The following is an 18,269-nucleotide window of genomic DNA, read 5'->3' as shown; positions in this document are numbered from 1 at the left end:
TCATCTGCGAACTTTGTTAGTCAGAGTCCCTTAGTGTTGGCCTGTACTTCAGAGAAGTAGATGCCAAACAAGAGCGGTCCCAGGACTGAACCCTGAGGTACGCCACTTGTCACTTGTCTGGAGATGGATTTGGAGTCAGCTATTTTTACAGTGTGGGTTCTATCAGTAAGCCAGTTAGCAACCCATTGGGTGACGTAGGGATCAATGCCCAGCTTAGTAAGTTTATCTATGATTCCAGAGTGGGGGATGGTGTCAAAGGCCTTGGCAAGGTCTAGATAGGCTGTGTGAACCACCTTACCCTTGTCCATGGCTCTGGCGACTGATTTGAACAAGTCAAGTCAATGTGAAACATAAATCAAAGCTTTGACAAATACAGCTGGATACATCTAGCTTGAAAGTTACATATCTATAATATTCCTTTGCGCAGATACAGATTTCTGAGATTACAGTTTAGGATATATTCTACAACCAATGTTTTTCATAGGGCATTTGCTGAGATTATTGAAGATTTATCTGGTGTAGTGAATGACTGAGTTGGTTGGGGTGCTACCAAGCAGAGACATGACACTGAGGTTGATTAAGCTTCTAGACAGTCTGAAAAGGCAGGTCTGAAACACAACCCAAAGACAAATGTCATATCTGCATATCTTATCGTAAATATATGGGTCATAATTTAACACCTGAATGTCTCAAATCTGATTTTGGGAAAGAGAATTCTGTTGTGAATATGCATAAGGTGCAAGGCAAATTTGTTGTGAATGGTCCAATATCCTTCATTTCTTTTATTTCTAACCTATCCGATGCAACTGTAATCACTAGTAAACTTCTTGAGCATGATGTCTCATGGTTTTGGTTGTCCAGTCTTTGAATTGCTGAAAAAGTTTGTCAGACAGGCTTCAACTCTGACATTTTATGATGTCACTCAACCAGTCACATCACAGGTTGATGCTTGTCATCTGGGTATTTGTGCAGTATTGCTTCTAAAAGGCAGACTAATGGCATATGTCAGAGGAGTAGCTAGGCCATATGGAGCCCAGGGTGAGACCTTTGTTTGCCCCCCCCCAACAAGAAGTAAAAAAAGAGGAGAAAACAACTTAAAGCAAAAAAAAAAAAAAAAAAAAAAGAAAAAAAATTGATATATATATATATAAATATATATATGTATATGTATGTACACACACACACACACACACACCACTAGGCAAGATATGATATATGCCTATGGTAAACCTTACAATAATCCCAAAATTGTGGATTATCATTTATCAACAATTAACAGACTATAATAATCTCACATGCAAGCCTATATAGTACACAATTCAGAAACATGCACAAATGCCATGGGGAAGAGACTGAGCATTGCATACCTGAAGCAGGCAACACAATAATAACAGCTGCCAGTGCAGTACCACCTCTGGCCTACCTGCCTTGCAACACAACTGCCTAGTATTTCATATGATCCTATGTATATTTTATTATTCTCTGATCTACTACTATCTACAACCAAGACATCATGTTTTATTTTCTGTTCTCTTTCAGTACTCCTGAGCAGATGATAACCGCAAAATACTCTAGAATACAACCTATCAAGTCTGCAGAAAAGATAAACACATCCAAAAAATGGTGGTACATACATGTATAACAACAAAAGAAATCCACTTATTTTATAGAGCTTTTGATTCAAGCCCAAGGACACCAAAGAAATATAAGGATATGCTTCCCAACTTTGTTTTTACACTTACACACACTTTTTACAATTTTTGGCAAATGGGGAAGGAGGTGGGAAAATCAATTCCCACCATAAATCAAGTTACTAGTAGCCTTTGCCATCCAAAGACCATGCTAGTCAGACCACCCATGGCCAAATAATGAAATTCAAGCAAACGACAGCAGCAGGGACATCCTTAAATGTGGCTGTAATGTATTGTGTACTGGAACTCTTCTCCCCTCAAGCAAATGCACAACAGTGCAGCAATCATGGTCAGTCATCAGAGCAAAAGTAACTGACAAAACATTATAGCTCTCTTATTACCTCTGTGAAATCTACTTTTGCTGTTATGCATAAAATAACTTATATACCTCTCTATTTGACTCTGCAATGCGTTTGCAAATTGCTTGACAATAATATTTCCCCATTGTTATATGTACACTTACACCCTGAAAATACAATCCCCCAAAACACTACCAGCACTATTTTGAAAGCTGCACATAAAGGAGTTTTCAAAAGTACCCTGCTGTGATGCCCAAAGTGAGATCCCACAAAAATGCAGCCCTTAAGTTTGTGGTGATCTATCACTGATACAGGTCTACTATAGACAGCATGTGTTGTCAAAATGATAAAGCTACAATTTTATATCAAATCATTCAAGCTTATTTCCCTTATCATGGTAAATTATCTTGTTTTCAAGGACTGCTGTTAAAATCTGGTAAAGTTATCATCCCATGTTAGGTGGGACAAGACACACTGAACAATGTTTATGAATCACATCTGTTTATCACAGCAGTAAAGAAACAATGACTAAGCAAATGAATAGAAAAGAAAAAAATATATACCACATGAAATCTGAGGTCTTCCTTGCATAAATGTAGTATTTATTTGTTTCAAAATAACGTAATTCATTTTGAAATTACAAACACGATACACCCTTATGCCCTTGATGGACGTATAATTGTGCAAGCAGATGATTACAAGGGTCTACAGATTATATTGTCTAGAGATTTATCATTTAAAAAATATTTTCAAAAAGACCAAGGGCGGAGAGAGACTTTGTTTCCTTAAGGGTTATAAAGGTTAATTTGTTACTAGATAATTCTGCCAAACTGAAATCTAAGCCAATGCAGAGAATGTTAATTACAGATTATATGGAAGAAAAACAGTCATTATGTAAAACTAACAGGAGTGACATGTTTAGTGAAAAACTGCAAATAGAATGTAGAAAGTTTTGAAAGAGAAACTGTTTGAGCGCAAAAAATATCAAAAAAATGTTTAACATCAGGATCTAGGCATACAACAACACAGAGATATACAGTACTTCCATAAGAATAAGATATCTGATTAAGGTGAGAGACAAAAAAATATAAAAAATGGAAGAGAGGTCAAACTACAACTATGAAAACTGAAATAAACCAGCTGGACAAACAGATTAAGCATAGTGTAAGACAAGATCATGAAACATTTGAAGAAAATTTATATAAAGATATTGAGAATAATAGGAAACCTTTTTATATATGCATAAGATGTGGAAGGAGTAAAGACACACACATTTATAAACTGTGCGCAGATTCTAAAATTTATTCTCAGACACAACAGATTATAGATATATTTACAAAATTTTATGCAAAACAGTTTGGCTGCACAAAAGGGGTGATAAGTTGTCCGAGTGACATCCAAGTAACTCCAGATACTGGAATCAAATTAGATTATATCGAAAAAGAACTGCACAAACTGGATCCAAACAAAGCACAGGGAGGAGACGGAATTAGTAACAATGACCTGAGAACACTTCAGCAAGAACTTGCACTACCATTATATTTATCATTCACTAGGTCGTATAAATATGGGGAGATTCCTCAAGATTGGAGACATGCACTTATTAAACCTGTCTTTAAGGGAAAGGGGAGTAGGACTAATCCATAGGTTCATAGGTTCATACTAGGCTATCTGCCCTAGGGCATTTATAAGCCTAGCCAGAGTGTGTTTGGCTTTCGCCACCCATTTTAAATAAATTTTGCTATGCCCTTTTTCGAGGTTAGTATACTGTGCCTCTGTCTAACAGTGACACAGAAGTGATACCCGGGGTAAACCTACGATCTCCCATCCACTCATCAAGATTGCTCTTGAAGAGAGTCAATGAGGGACTCTGCCTAACCTGGACTGGGATTTTATTCCAGAGTGAAGGGAGCCTCTGGGTTATGAATCTGTCCCTCCAGCATGTCCTATTTATTTCAGTGCTGAGGTTCAAGTCTCTCGAGCGTAGCTCGATGGGATTTGGATTTTCTGAGGTGCAGCATGTCCATTAATTCCAGGTTGGACATGGCTTTATATGTCAGGCACAGATCGCCTCTGAGCAGGCGGTATGCCACTGAGTAGAGCTGGAGTTTCTTTAACCAGGCAGCATATGGCATCTGTTTGAGCCCTTTGATCCTCTTGGTGAGGTACTTTTGGGGTCTTTCCAGTTGCTGCAGGTGTCTGGTAAGGTACATCCCAAAAGGAGCATTGTACTCAATTATGGGCCTGATGAGGGATGAGTAAAGAGGCACGATGACCTCCCCTGATCTAGATTTAAATCCCTTCATGATTAGGTGGGCTATATAAAATGTTTTTCTAACCACTTTGGCCACGTGGTTGTCAAATGAGAGATTGCTATCAACTTGGGTCCCCAGGTCCCTAATTACTTCTTCTGTACTTAATGGATTACCACCTATGTGGTAATTTGTGGGCACTTTGTTTTGGCAAAGGGGATGACTATACACTTTTTGGTGTTTAGCTTGAGGCCATGGCTCTGGCACCAGTTACCTGTTTCTATGAGGCCCTTTTGGAGGATGCTTGTGTCGGCTGGAGAGTCGATTATGGTGCCCAGTTTGCAGTCATCTGCTAACTTGGTCAGCCACAGTCCTTCCGTGTTGGCCTGTACTTCCGTGAAATATATACCGAACAAGAGAGGTCCCAGGACTGAGCCTTGTGGGACGCCACTTGTAACTGGTTTGGAGTCTGACATGGCTCCAGCAATTCTAACCATGTGGGTTCTGTCCTTGAGCCAGTTTGCAACCCATCTAGTGACATAGGGGTTTATATTTAAGCTGGTGAACTTATCTATAATGCCCGAGTAGGGTATTGTATTGAAGGCTTTTGCGAGGTCCAGGTAGGCTGTGTGGACCACCTTCCCCTCGTCAATGGCCTTGGTGACTGTTTCAAAGAAATCAACCAGGTTTAAGAGGCAGGATCTGCCCTTAACAAAGCCGAACTGGGTAGGATCCAGTGTCTGTAGGTCCCCAATATCTTTATTTATGAGGTCCATGATGATCCTTTCCATAGCTTTGCAGACCAAGCTAGTCAGGCTTATGGGGCGATAGTTTCCAGGATCCGTTGAGGCACCACCTTTGTGGAGAGGGACCACTGTTGCTGTACGCCACTCTTTGGGTACATATCCTGTAGTAAGGCTGAGACTGAACAGTAGTTTTATGTTTGGGTTTAGCTCTTCTTGGAGTTCATGTAGGACGCAGCCCGGGACACCGTCTGGTCCCATTGATGCTGTGTTTTTTGCTTTGGAGAAGGCAGCTCTTACCTGAGCATCTGAGATGTCAGGGGGGCAGCACTCTGCTGGGATAGATATTTGCCCTTTTGGTGGGGAGGGGGGGGAGAAGTTTGCGCTGAACCTGTCAGTTAGGATGATGGCAATGTCTGTGGGTTTGGTGTATTTTTTGTCATTTTGGGCTATTTCTGAGCATATCTGGGAATTCCCACCCAGGTTCCTAACATAACTAAAGAAAGCCTTGTGATTATCCTTAGTGTCCTGTGCAATTTTTCTCTCGAAGCTGGCCTTAGATGATTTTATGAGTGCCCGTAGTTTTTTGCTAATACTGATCAGAGATGCCTTCCCTTTTTGGGATTTTGCTCTATCATGTAGTAGCTTCCTCCTTCTATTGTATAGTTTGTTTATGGCTGGGGTCCACCAGACAGGACGTCTGCCTTTGGAGGATTGGGTCTTGGTTTTATTTGGGATTGCATGATCCATGGATTCCTGAAGGTGTTCATAGAATGCGTTTATAAAGGATTCTGTGGTCTGGGCCGTATTTTCCACAGGCCCAGGGGCTTTGAAGGATTCCACCTTGGTTTTGAGGAATGTGAAATTTGCTTTAGAGAAGTTTTTCACTGTGGTTTTCAGGGCAGGGGGTGGAGTCGGGATGTGAATATCCAGTGAGATTAGTTTATGGTCTGATCTTACCAGTGAGGGATACACTTCTGGTCTGGAGCATAGAGTCCCCATGTTGGTGATGATCAGGTCCAGTATGTTTTCCCCTCTTGTGGGAGTGGTAACAAGTTGTTCCATAGCATTTGAGTTTATAAATTCTAGGAACCTTTGGGCTAGGGTGTTGGAGCTAGAGTAATGCTCCCAGTCTATGTTTGAGTAGTTGAAGTCGCCCAATATAATGGTGTTTGGAGAGACCTTCATATTTTCCAGTGTTCTCAGGAAGGCCGAGTGGGGTTCCTGGGTTTGGGAGGGTGGTCTGTAGCAGGCTATAAACTGAAAGGCAGGTTTACCCACTGTTAGTTGCACATGGATAGTCTTTGATGCTTCGTGCTGTGCCACCAACCTGGAAGTGTGGGTATCTTTGACGAATATTGATACTCCCCCTCCTTTTGTGGTTCGGTCCAAGTTTTGGGGCCGTATGAGGTATAACCTGGTAGTGCTGGGGTGCTCTCGGAGCCTTGAACCAGGTTTCTGTTACTGCACAGATATCGATGTTCTCCATGCTAAGGAGAGTTTCAAGTGCGTGCATCTTGAGGTTTAGACTTCTGGCGTTGAGTAGCATTACTCTTAGTTTCTTATCCCTTGTGAGACCTATGGAGGTGAGTTTGTCTTTTGAGCCTTGCCTAAAAAAGGCACTATGGGGTAGCAAGAGCCTTTGCCAATATCCGAAAGCCCAGGGGTGACAGGTGCAAGCCGTCCCTAGCGAAGCATCGTGGCTTGTCGAGCATGTCATCCCAGGCTGACAGGCATTGGATCCCCTTTGAATGACACCAATACTTAAGCCAATTGTTGAAATTGATCATCTTGTCTTCATATTGTGGCATCATTCTTGGTGAGGGTAAGATGCTACTCAAGGTCAGGGTCATACCGGCCTGGGCTACATGCTCAGAGAGCTCCTCTATGTCTCTTTTCATGTAGTCCAGGGAGGTACGTCTCAGGTCATTCACACCAGCATGGACAATGACTGAGTCATATTTGTACTTGCCTTGGAGTGACCTGAGTGCTTGTGTTATGTGGCGGATCCTAGCATCCAACAGGCAGCTCACTGTGACCTTCTCCTTGTTCAGCCTGGTGAGCGGGACGTCAGTGTGCCTGACAATAGAGTCACCTATTAAAAGTGCATCAGGTGTGTTGTTTAGCCTTAAGGGCTGTGACTGTTCGGCACACTGGCTTTGTGGGCTATGTGTTGCACGTGTTTTGTTTTGGGGTAGCGGTTGCTTGGGTGTCTGCTTTGGAGGTCTCTGCTGCTTAGGCAGATTTTTATTTAGAGCCTCCGAGTATGTTTTTGTGTGTTTATGTGTTTGGTTTGCTGTCGTGGTAGGTCTATGTGAGACTGGAATTGTAGTGAGTGTGGTTTCCTTCTCCTCCTAACTGGTTTCGCCAGTACTGAGCTGAGAGAGCTTAGCCTCCAGTATGGCTATATGGTTGCATCTCTCACATGTGTTGGAATTTGTTGGGAGGAGGAGAGGGTTGTCTGTGTACATGAGGCAGTTGTAACATTGCCTCAAGATTCCCAGATTCACCAGCTGGACCGGAGAGGAGATTGACAACTGACCTTTGGACATGCTAGAATAGTATTGGGAATTCCTTTATAATTGAAAAAAAGGGTGAATGGGGAACAAGGTACTCAAGGGGAGTTTGTGAGGGTGTAGTGCTTTTAATTTTTTAGTGCTGACTTATATAATTGCTTTAGTGAGCAAGTGCCAGGTAACTTAAATGCAATGTGTTACAGGTAACTTAAATGCAAAAATGACAAACAGTAACTTTCTTTCAAGTGAAACAAGGAAATAAGTACAGTAAGCAATGCAGATATCACTAGGGATCCGCAGAAGTGCTGAAAAGCCACGTTTTAGGTGGAATTAGCGTTTCAGGGAAATAACAAGCAAACGAACAACAAGCATACAAACAAAGCTAGATTCAGCAGGCCTGGATCTAGTCTAAGCTACAGCAAACAAGGTGTACCAATTTCAGTAAGAAGCAGTTCATATATGCAGGCACTATAAGCCTTTAACCAGAAATTCCCAGCTCAGAAGGGCAGAGTCCAGCCTCTCCGCCCACAAGAGTGCAGACCACGAACCCTTTTAATGTAAAATAACTGACCTGAAGCCCAAGTGCTTAAACCAGAATTAATACACTTTTAGAATAACAGACACTGAGCCCTCAATCAGCAGTTCCCAACTTAGAAGGATGTAAGCTACCTGTTCTGCCACTACAGTGCAGACCACAAACCTTCCTAATGTAAAACAACTGGCCTGAAGCCCAAGTGCTTAAACCAGAATTAATACACTTTTAGAATAACAGACACTGAGCCCTCAATCAGCAGTTCCCAACTTAGAAGGATGTAAGCTACCTGTCCTGCCACCACAGTGCAGGCCACAAACCTTCCTAATGTAAAACAACTGGTCTGAAGCCCAAGTGCTTAATCCAAAAGACTCAGAATGATAGCTACACTTTAATCAAGTTACTACCAAGCAGTAATAAATACAATTTAATACTTTAAGGAATACCTGGATTAGTGCTCAAGTTATACAAACAAAGCTAGATTCAGCAGGCCTGGATCTAGTCTATGCTACAGCAAACAAGGTGTACCAATTTCAGTAAGAAGCAGTTCAAATATGCAGGCACTATAAGCCTTTAACCAGAAATTCCCAGCTCAGAAGGGCAGAGTCCAGCCTCTCCTCCCACAAGAGTGCAGACCATGAACCCTTTTAATGTAAAATAACTGCCCTGAAGCCCAAGTGCTTAAACCAGAATTAATAGACTTTTAGAATAACAGACACTGAGCCCTCAATCAGCAGTTCCCAACTTAGAAGGATGTAAGCTACCTGAATCATGTATACCCTTAGGTCTACTTTCATGTTGTGGAAAAATAATGGAGAAGGTAATATTGGATGTTATTGTCAGAACTGGATAGGTTTAGACTTGAAACCATATATCAGCATGTATATGTTGAAAACAGATCTGTTACCACCTGTAACATGATGTTCTATAACAATATCATAACAGCTATGAATGAAAAATTGTGCTGTGATGTAATTTATATAGATTTAACTTCAGCATCTGACAGGGTAATACACAAAACACTGATCAATAAATTAATACAACTAGGTAGTGATGTACTCTTGATAAGATGGATAGCTGCATGGCTTACAAATAGGAAATGGCAAGTATCATGCAGCAACTGGACAAGTGAAATCCTTGATTACAGTCAGGATGTTTCACAGAGGTCTGTCCTAGGCCCTTACTTGTTTAGATTGTATCTTTCAGACCTAACTTTTTCATCTGAGGTGTTCTACAGTCTATATGCAGATGACCTAAAATTGGGTAAACTGATTACATGTGTTACAGATAAAGCATGTTTGCAAAATAACTTGACTAAATTGACCATTTGGGCACAGGAGAATAATATGCTAATAAATACATCAAAAACTAAGCATATGAGATTTGGGAGGCATAAATTGGAAAGCTTATATTTAATACAGCACACATTGATTGAAATTGTAGACTCATTTAAGGACCTGGGTATATAGGTTCATGGGTTCTTAGGTAGGTACTAGGCTATTGGCCCAAGGGCCTAAGACAGCCTAGTCAACAAGGTTCCCTGGCTTACGCCACCCAAGAAAGTTATTTTCCTGTGCCCCTGTCGAGCAGAGCCACAGAAGTGATCCCCAGGGTGTATTTCCTATTTCCCATTCACTCATCAAGATCTTTCTTGAAGAGTGCTAATGAGGAACTTTGCTTGACATAGATGGGTAGCTTTATCCAGAGTATGGGAAGTCTCTGGGACAGGAATCTATCCCCAAAAAATGAATAGAACAAAAACACTCTCTGTATTAAAAAACAAAGCTTTCGGGAATGCCTCTTCTTCAGTGTTTAGTTAATACATTAAAAATAAATCACATGTATATATATATACACAATAAATCACAACCACATGACACAGCCATCCTATAAGAACACAATAGAAATATTTAAATTTAACTTAATTAATACATTGCCCTTAAAGGGCAATTATGTAAAAAATACTTATAAAGTATATACTACATCTATATTTTCATTAAAAATGTGTACAAAAATTCATAAACAGTATATCATTCAACATATAATAACTTTATATAGTGATTTATGCTCAATAGTGAAATTAATCATACTGCTTTTGTTTAAAATCTAACATTGGTTTAATAGTTACCATGTTATTTAGCCCTGGTGTTTTATCGGCTTCGAGCCTTATAATCCATTTGTATTCATATACATCCAGTTTATTATTTATATCACCAAGTCTTAAATTCCTATTTATCACTTCCAAAACTTTAAATTTAAAATTATGTGATGTCCCTTTTTCTTTTTTATGTTGGGCTAGTGCATTAGAGGAAATATTTCTTCTCATTTCTGATTTGTGTTCAACAATACGATCTTTCAAAGCCCTTGAACATTTTCCCACATAAAATCCTGAGCATTGTGTGCAGGTAGCTAGATATACAACCATCATAGTTCTACAATTTGCTTGATATTTTATTTCATACCTTAATTTATTTATTGGATGTTCAAAAAACTTTTTAACACAAATATCAGAGCAACAGCTACAAGCATGACATGGAGTTGTTCCCACATTATATGTTATTTGCTGCAACAAGTTTACCTTAAAATCTTTGTAACATAACCTTCTCTTTAAATTATTCATATTTCTATATGCAAACCTGGGTACATGTCCCAGTATTGCACATAGCTTAGGTTGAGCCGTCAGAATCCGCCAATTTTTTCTAATTATTGCCTCAACAAATTTAGTCATACAATTGTACGTGGTAACATATCTTAATACAAAATACAAATTATTAGCTTCCTCTTTCATGATTGTATAATTGCTAAAATATGGACTTGCATATGTATTTCTATTTTTCAATATATTATCTCTTATTTCCATAATGTGTTCCATATTATACCCTCTGCTTTGAAACTCATCGCATACTATGGCCATTTGCTGCTCACATTTACGCTGATCAGTATTTAATCTACTAACTCTTAATAATTGACTCTTGGCAATACCACCAAAATATGTCGAGCATGCATGCTTTTAGCATGCGTATACTTATTGACCTGTACATTTTTTCTGTAAACACAGGTTCCTAATTCATCATTGTGATCTTTATATATTTCAACATCTAAGAAGGACATTTTATTGTTAGAAGAGTTCTAAGTGAACTTCAGAAAATCCGTTGTGTTGTTCAAGTAATTAACAAATTCATTTAATTACTGTTCATTTCCTTCCCATAATAAAAAGCAATCATCTACAAAATGCTGATAAAAGAGTATATTATTCCTAAATAGGTTAACATCACTGAAAACATGTTGTTTTTCCCACTGGCTCAATACAATATTAGCATATATATTAGCCATGGGGGTACCAATGGCCACACCCGATGCCTGTATGTATGGTTGCTTATTGAACAGAAAAACATTCTTCTCTAAAACAACATCTATAATGCTGCATAAGACCTCAATGGGCGATTTCAACTACTCCACCATTAACTGGGAACACTACTCATGTACCAACTCCTTCGCTCAACCCTTTCTGGAATTCATAAATACCAATAACCTGGATCAACTTATCCACTCCCCCACCAGGAGCAACAATATCCTAGAATTAGTCATTACCAACAAGTTCTGAATAAGTGCTGAGCACGAATAAGCAAATTCAAATGCTAAAACTAAGAATCTGTATCTGCACTAGACTAGTTACAGGAAAGAAACAAGTGCAAATGTGGGGTTTCAAATCAGAAAGTTGAGAGAGATGGAAAAACTGCCCAAACAGCCAATAACTACAATTTCTGGGCCAGAAACCACTCCTTATGTGTTAGATTACGTAGTGCTTACCACTTCCACTGATAAGCTAGCAGGCTTCCCTCCAACACACAAAGGCTTGGGGGTCTCAGGAGCTTACGAACAGTCCTGGATACAGCAAATCCAGTAGATTCAGCTATGAGTTTTTCTAATCATGTCAACCAATTCATTAATGATAGTAATAGAACTGTATGTTGTATGAAAAGATTTATAAAGTCTAGGAAATCAACAATAAAGAAGTAATTGTTTGTTAGTTACATTAGACCCAAACTTGAGTATGGAATCACAATATGGAAACCCTATAAGAAAACAAGCATGAATAAAATGGGAAGAGTACACTGAAAATATACCAAGGGCATCCATGGATGTGAAAATATAAGTTATTGTGAAAGACTAAAATAACTGAACTTGTACAGTGTCTCTTACAGATATCTAAGAGGAGATCTTATTCAGTTATATAGGGTATTTAGAGACAACTATCTCTGGGAATGTTTGAGGTTATCAAAAAGTACTAGAGAATCATCAGATAACCTATGTAGAAGATTCTATGGGAATGAGAAGTGTACTAACTGGTTCTCTGACAGAGTAGCTGATGCATGTAACAGACTACCAAATTACATTAAAGCAAGTACTAGTTTAGATATTTTTAAGAACAGCCTGGATACTTATTATGGGAACAAGTGTTTTGGTATATTGGCAAGCTAGAAGGGCATTAATGCCCATGCTTGAAATATTTGTATGTATGTATGTAAGGTCACATGATATGTTGCCTTTAAGTCTTGCTCTCATTTTAAGTAGTACAGAGTATGATTCAGTTTTGTTGTCTGTACTCTGTATCAGACTATAGGAAAAGTGAAATGATCCAACAGATGTTCACAAAGAAATTCAGTAGTGTGAGTACCTTCAATTACACTAAATGTCTGGAACAGGTAAATGTATGCTATAGATTAAAAATAGAAGATTTAATTCAAGTATAAAAGTCACTGGCTTCTAGTCTTAACATGACTTTCTGACCTTCAGAGATGGCACCCATAACAGTGATTTATCACTGCTAGTTAATGCAACTAGATCGCTTGAAGAATAAGTTATTTTATGTGATAGCAACTAAATTCTGGTAGCATAGTTTCATAGTTTCATAGTATAGTACTAGGCTATCTGCCCTGGGGCATTTGTAAGCCTAGCCATAGTGATGTGGCTTTTGCCACCCCGTGAAATGGTACAAAAATGTGCAGAATAAATCTAGAATACTGTGCCTCTGTCTAGTAGTGACACAATGAAGGTCCCTTTATATAATATAATTAGTTTACTGTGTCCCTGTCTAGTAGTGACACAGATGTGACCCCTGGGGTAAACTTACGATCTCCCATCCACTCATCAAGATTTCTCTTGAAGAGAGTCAGTGAGGGGCTCTGCCTAATATGAACTGGGATCCTGTTCCAAAGCATGGGAAGCCTCTGGGTTATGAATCTATCCCTCCAGCATGTCCTATTCATACTTGTGCCGAGGTTTAAGTCTTTAGCTCTCGTGGTCCTGATGGATTTGGATTTTTTGAGGTGGAGCATGTCCATCAGATCCTGATTGGACATGGCCTTGTACGTCAGGCAGAGATCACCTCTGAGCAGGCGGTATGCTACTGAATAGAGCTGAAGTTTCTTTAGTCTGGCAGAATAAGACATATGTTGGAGACCCTTGATCCTTTTGGTGAGGTACTTTTGTGGTCTCTCCAGCTGTTGCAAATGCCGGGTGAGGTACATACCAAATGGGGCATTGTACTCAATCATGGGTCTGATGAGGGAGGAATATAGAGGTACAATGACATCCTTGGATCTGGATGTGAATCTCTTCATGATGAGGTGTGCAAGGTAGAATGTTTTTCTAACCACTTTGGCAACGTGGGTGTCAAATGAGAGGTCGCTGTCTACTTGGGTCCCTAGGTCTCTGATTACTTTTTCCGTACTCAGTGGGTTGCTGTCTATGTGATAATTTGTGGGTACTTTGTTTTTTCCAAAAGGGATGACTATACATTTTTTGGCATTTAGTTTAAGGCCGTGACTACGGCACCAGTTGTCCGTTTCAGTGAGGCCTTTTTGTAGGATGTGTGTGTCTGCTGGTGTATCGACTATGGCGCCTAGTTTGCAGTCATCTGCAAACTTTGTTAGCCACAGCCCTCCCATGTTTCCTTTAACATCTGAGAAATAAATGCTGAACAAGAGGGGTCCCAGGACAGATCCCTGTGGGACACCACTTGTGACTGGCTTTGAGTCTGACATTGCTCCAGCGATTTTAACTTTATGGGTTCCGTCCTTTAGCCAGTTTGCAACCCATCTAGTGACATAAGGGTTTACTTTTAAGCTGTTTAGCTTATCTATGATGCCTGAGTGGGGTATTGTGTTGAAGGCCTTAGCCAAGTCCAGGTATGCTGTATGGACTGCTTTGCCCTCATCAATGGCTCTAGTGACTGTTTCAAAAAAGTCAACCAGGTTTAAAAGGCAGGATCTGCCCTTTACAAAGCCGAACTGGGTGGGGTCAAGTGTCTGTAGGTCCCCTATGTCTCTGTTTATGAGTTCCATAATGATTCTTTCCATAGCTTTGCAGACCAGGCTAGTTAAGCTTATGGGGCGGTAGTTTCCAGGGTCTGTAGAGGCACCCCCCTTGTGGAGTGGGGCCACTGTTGCTGTACACCAGTGTTCAGGTACATATCCCGAAGTAAGGCTAAGGTTAAATAGCATTTTTATGTGTGGATTTAGCTCCTCTTGGAGTACACGTAACATGCACCCCGGGATACCGTCAGGTCCCATTGATGCTGTGTTTTTTGCTTTGTTTAGGGCGGTTCTCACTTGGACATCTGAGATGACAGGGAGATAACATTCAGCTGGGATAAGTATTTCTTCTTTTGGGGGTGAAGGAGGGGAGAAATTTGCACTGAACCTCTCAGCCAGAATGTTAGCAATATCTGTGGGTTCAGTGTATTTTTTGTTGTTGTGAACCAACTCTGAGCATATCTGAGGGTTTCCGCCCAGGTTTCTAACATAGCTGAAGAAGGCTTTGTGGTTATCTTTAGTGTCCTTAGCGATTTTTCTCTCAAAGTTTGCCTTGGATGTTTTTATGAGAGAACGTAGTTTTCTGCTAATGTTGATCAGAGATGTCTTCCCTTCATGGGATTTCGCTCTGACGTGCAGTAGCTTCCTTCTTTGTTATACAATTTGTTTATGGCTGAGGTCCACCAGACAGGACGCTTACATTTGGTGGAGAGGGACTTGGATTTGTTTGAATTGCATGATCCATGCATTCTTGGAGATGTCCATAGAAAGCATTTGTGAAGGATTCGGCATTGTGGGATGTGGTATCCACTGGCACAGTGGGCTTAAAGGATACTATCTCAGTCTTAAGAAGAGTGAAGTCTGCTTTTGAGAAGTTTTTCACTGTGGTCTTTTGTGCTGGGGGTGGAGGTGGGATATGTATATCCAGGGTGATTAGTTTGTGGTCAGATCTCACTAGTGAGGGGTTTACTTCCGGTGTGGAGCATTTTGTCCCCATGTTTGTGATGATCAGGTCTAGTATATTATCTCCCCTAGTGGGAGAGGTGACTAGTTGTTCCAGTGCATTTGAATTTATGAATTCCAGGAACCTTTGGGCTAGGGTATTAGGGCTAGAATAATGTACCCAATCTATGTTTGGGTAGTTGAAGTCTCCCAGTATGATGGTATTTTGTGATACATTCATATCCTCCAATGTCTTCAGGAAGGCTGAGTAGGGTTCTTGAGATTGGGAGGGTGGTCTGTAACATGCTACCAGTTGTATAGCAGTTTTGCCTATGGTTAGTTGCACCTGTATGGTCTCTGATGCTTCATGTGTTGCTACTAACCTGGAGGTGTGGGTGCCCTTTATGAATATGGACACTCCCCCTCCCTTTGTGGTTCAGCCCGGGTTTTGGGGCCGAAAAGCATGATACGAGGTATAGCTTGGTAGCGCTGGGGTGCTCTCAGGAGCCTTGAACCAGGTTTCAGTTACTGCACAGACATCGATGTTCTCCATGCTGAGGAGTGCATCAGGTGCCTGCATCTTGAGATTTAGACTTCTGGCGTTGAGCAGCATTACTCACTTCTATAGATAAACAACCAATCCAGATGTTTGTGATGAATGTAATACCAAATAAGTCTACTTTCTCCTAATATCAAAGAGGACAGTTAAGCTTGATTTTATTTTGGCAACTGTATATTTATATGTCCATGTGAAGGTCAGAGTCTCCTTCATAGCCTTAATTCAATATGCAAGTTTTTAGTCATTCTACTGAACTACCGCTGAGTCATTGAGCATAAGCACCAACATTATGTAGTAGATACTGACTACGATTCACAATTACCATGGGAGGTACATCAAACAAATGCTACATTCTACTGCAATTAATGTGTCAAAAAGTATATTTTCAGGATAAGGTATACCAAATGAAGTGATCTCTGACAAAGGTCCTCTAAGTACTGAATTCCAGAAGTTCTCCAAACCCTGGTAATCCAAACATGCCTTATTGAGTCTACACTTCCCTCAGAATGGCCAAACAGAAAAAATAATACAGACAGTCAATAACATTTTTAGACAAGCAGATCAATCCATCTCTGTTGATCACTATCTATACTTTCAGGAGTAGAACAACACTCTGTTATAAGATGTAGGTCTTTTCACTTCTCAGTTATTAATGGTCATATGCATCAGATAGAAATTGACTAATCTGTGTGCTTTGTTACAGCCAAGCAATTGTCAACAGATTTTGCAGGAAATGAAGAAATAGTGGACAGTCCAGAAGTTCAGCTATGACAGAAGTACAATTTATGTATTTATTTATTTATTTAACATTTGTTTACCAGGAAAGTCCAATAGGGACAGAACCCATTTTAACAAAGGCCCGGGGAGAAACACTCCAGATGCAAGAAAATTTTCATCATCAAAGGAAGAAGAAAGTAAAGATAAATATGCTAAAAACTTCAAACAAGTCTAAAGGCTATTTCTTTAGCTGTTACAGATGAGTCGATATCTTACTTACAAACGTCTTCTGAACATTCTAGAATCATTGGTTCATAGGTTCATAGTTTGGTACTAGGCTATCGGCCCTAGGGCCTATACAAGCCTAGCCATAACAAAATCTCTTGACAATTGCTTGGCCATAACGTCATGTTAAGACTAGAAATCTGCTAGACAGGGGTCCAGAGAAGTAAATATTGTGGGAAGAAATATCCAGGGAATTGTTATGGCTAGGCTTGTATAGGTCCTAGGGCCAATAGCCTAGTACCAACCTATGAACCTATGAACCAATGATTCTAGAATGTTCAGAAGTAAAAAAAAAACATTTTGTGCAAAATTTCTGAAAGTGCAAACATTCCTGAGCCAAGCTCTTAGTATGTCAAAAAGTAGAAGATAGATCAGAGCCAAGGATACATAAGAAGAACCCAGAATACATAGTGTCATCTTTCTCAGAGTTATAGGTACAGATGGAGACATTGTGAAAACTACGTTGAAACAATAGCAGAAAACTGCTCATCAGCTCATAGATCAGATGCATGTTCTATGTGAGCACTAAGCTTTGAAGTGCTACTCACTTCTATAGATAAACAACCAATCCAGATGTTTGTGATGAATGTAATACCAAATAAGTCTACTTTCTCCTAATATCATGTGATATGGTTTACTTGCCAAAAAGGTGTCCAAAATATGATTATGTTAAGCAACTGAAATAAATCCAAGGACTGAAGTACTGATTATTAATCATATTTATGCCATATGGATATACACACCAAGTAGCTTGGAGTGAGATTAGAACCCCTATCTATCTGGTGTCATACACTATAGCTCCCAGTACTTATCACACATGCCACAGCTTAAGTCTAAGTTCTATTCTTTTCAAATGTGATATATTATCACATGATGAATAAAAATCCTAGTCTGACCAACTTTGACAAACTTGGCTGTAAAACCAATACTATTTAATAACAAAATTGGTTTTACAGCCATGTTGATCAGACTGGGATTTTTTATTCATTGCGGTTTGCCTCTTGTCCTCCATGGTTTCAACTTTTACCTGCACACCAGCTCTTAGAACTCTTATATTATCACATGACACATTAGTTTCTTATTGATAGCAGTTATATCCTCACTATGTAAATAAATGATAATTTTATGAAGGAATGGAGATGTTGAAGACATATATTTATAGTAATACTTCTTCAGGAGTAGGCAAAGTGCCATTTTTTATACCAGATATATACAGTACTGTATCTCCAGTTCAGATCATGTTGAGAAAACTTTAGGTGTGTGTACTTATCAATGCCTAGCTGCTTTATTACACCTATCCTTAAATCTAATGTAAAAATCACAAACCAGGTGAGAAACCAACTGCACATAAAATATGAGTAATAAAATAAAACAAAAAACAATGCTGTGTTAGCAATAAGCACTATTTATTAGAAC

The sequence above is a fragment of the Protopterus annectens genome, chromosome 1.part1 (assembly GCF_019279795.1).
Source record: "Protopterus annectens isolate FY-2018-M chromosome 1.part1, PAN1.0, whole genome shotgun sequence".
NCBI classification, from domain to species: Eukaryota; Metazoa; Chordata; order Ceratodontiformes; family Protopteridae; genus Protopterus; species Protopterus annectens.
This window is presented reverse-complemented; position numbering follows the sequence as displayed.